Source organism: Camellia sinensis, chromosome 11 (genome assembly GCF_055761805.1).
Source record: "Camellia sinensis isolate YWXY chromosome 11, ASM5576180v1, whole genome shotgun sequence".
Taxonomy (NCBI): domain Eukaryota; kingdom Viridiplantae; phylum Streptophyta; class Magnoliopsida; order Ericales; family Theaceae; genus Camellia; species Camellia sinensis.
Genome location: NC_138971.1, coordinates 111,476,996 through 111,479,665, shown reverse-complemented (window position 1 = coordinate 111,479,665; position 2,670 = coordinate 111,476,996). Strand labels below are relative to the sequence as shown.

Genomic DNA, 2,670 nt, shown 5'->3' with positions numbered 1-2,670 from the left:
CTCTCCCCTCTGGTTTCTGTTCGGCCGAAACCCATCAACAGAGAGAGAAGAGAGAAAGAAAGAACGAAGAAGAAGAAAATAAAAAACAAAACAAAACAAAAAACCCCCCCAAAACGACGTCGTTTTGGAGGCTGCAGGAAAGGGCTGCCGGGTAGGGCGGCCGAGGATCCGGATTCCTCAGTCTGGGGCTTGATTCCAAAAATAGAGAAAAAAGAAAACCCATCTACAGAGAGATAGAGAGACACACAGAACAAGGGGAGGAGAGGGCCTTGATCTGAAAAACACACACAGACACAACTACTCTTTATCTATCTCTCTTCAAAGCCATGAAGTGAAAGGCCATGAAGCTAAAAATAAAAAATAAAACAGACACAAACAGATGGGCTCTCTCTCTCTCAGCTGTTTTTGTGTTTGAGTGTTGAAAATGTAAAGAGATACACATGTAGCACCTCTTTCTCTCTCCTCTGCAACTGATTACTACCAGATCGACCATTCTCATAGATTCTGATTCACTTTTGCGTTGATCTCATCTCCGATTCTCTCGCTCCAAAAACGGCGCTGCAATTGTATTCTTATTTTTGGAGCTCTTGCTCTCAACGGGTTGGCATTTCTCTCAACTTGAAAGGTCTTGATTATGAATACAAAGCAGTTAATTTACTCAAGGGAGAGCAGTTGAGTCCTGAGTTTTTAGAGTAGTGAGATACTGCATTGATAGAGTTGAGTTGAAAGCTGAACTCTGAATATTTGTTAGATCCACCATTGAAATTCAATGTCGAGCTTTTCTCGTCAAATGAGACTGTGTTCTTCGTCTCTGATCAAGCGTTTTCAACACTGAATCACAAGATCTTTCACCACTACCGAAGGCCATTGTCCTTCCATTGTCCACAAGCGCAGTCTCGATATTCTTCACGATCCCTGGTTCAACAAGGGAACAACATTCTCCATGATAGAACGAGATCGTCTTGATCTTCGTGGACTTCTGCCTCCAAATATTATGTCCCTTAAGCAACAAATTGAGTGCTTCATGGAAGACTTGAAGTGGTTTGAATTGAATGCTAAGGACGGACCATCTGATCCAAATGCTTTAGCCATGTGGCGGATACTTAATAGATTGCATGATAGAAATGAGACAATGTACTATAAGGTATTAATTGCTAATTTTGCGGAGTATGCACCTATAGTCTATACTCCTACAGTTGGTCTTGTTTGCTAGAACTATAGTGGATTGTTTAGAAGGACCAGGGAGATGTATTTCAGTGCTGCTGATCGTGGGGAAGTGATGTCAATGGTGTATAATTGGCCAGCTGATCAGGTTGATATGACTGTTGTAATAGACGGAAGTAGAATATTAGGTCTCGGTGATCTTGGACTGCATGGTATTGGAATTGCAATTGGGAAGCTGGATTTATATGTTGCTGCACGTTTGGCTGCAAATCCATTTGTTCAGGTTTTAGACCCATGTTCTTGAGACCATAGTAAAGAGTTTGGTGAGAGCAACATTTTGATCGGTGGAGATCAAAATTCGACAAAATCGAAAATTTAGATTTTTGCGTGTTTCCTCGTCAAACTTGAGATAGAGAATTTCTACACTCTAACATGGTTTTTAGCTTAGTTATTTGCTATTGTGTATAGATGATGAGATATGGTTGTGGTTTGGACAAATCTAAGATTTGGGTGTGAATGAAAAAAGGGGTATTTGATGCATAGGAGGCTTGAATATAAGATCATGTTATACCAAATTAGTTGATTTTGGTGTTTGGGTTGATAGTTGGAAGGAGGGGGATTTTTTCCCTAATTTTGATTAAATCATTATTTTGCATAAATAATTGAAATTAACATTGAAAATTTGAAATGGGGAGGTTGTCGTTATAAATGGTGATATTGGATATGTAATATCTCACCTATGAAAGTTTTGAATAAACTATTTATTTTGAGATTGAACATCTCTTTAGAAATAATTGTGTTGGGCTATCAGTGGAGGATAGCTATAATTGTTGTAGAAATTGCATGAGGATTAGGAGATTTAATGCTAATTCATTGTTGGTGTCATTGATTATGACCACGTTATAAATACATTGTATGTGTATGTTTATTGGGAGGAGAAAGGGGATGTACTCCATATAAGACTATGTTTATAAATACATTGTATATGTAAGTTTATTGGGAGGAGAAAGGAGATGTACTTCATATGTGATTATGTTTATAAATACATTGCATATGTATATTTGATTGGGAGAAGAAAAGGAATGGATTCCATTTTAAAGCAAGTTGGCCAGAGTGTCCTGGGTGAAAGACCCGAAATTTCATATATAAATGTGTGTCGATTCCGTCGAACGAAATATCCGTAAAATGGCAAGTTTAAAGTGTTTATGTGTATTTTGGCATAGTTGGAAAACCATTGAGTTGCAATCTCATTTTGGTTGTTGAAAGATAATGAATTTAACTCATGAATTGAGTAATATATTTGAAATGGAAATGAATTGAAGGAAAATGGAAAGAGGATAGGTCATAATGGCATATGAATATGCAGGCCTTGTGGATGTTCTAGCATCGGTATTATTTACGCACGTGGTATTTATACCTTTGCTAAACCTCATATATTGTGTTAGATTATCTCTACTGAGCTGTTGGCTCACCCTATACGGGAATATTATTTTCAGGTGCAGGTGA

At 37.8% G+C, this 2,670-nt stretch overlaps 1 pseudogene; it reads left to right on the top strand.

Moving 5' to 3' along the window:
• The first annotated feature begins 943 nt into the window (after window positions 1-943).
• LOC114283750 (NAD-dependent malic enzyme 1, mitochondrial pseudogene) lies at window positions 944-1,468 on the top strand (annotated as a pseudogene).
• The last annotated feature ends 1,202 nt before the right edge of the window (window positions 1,469-2,670 follow it).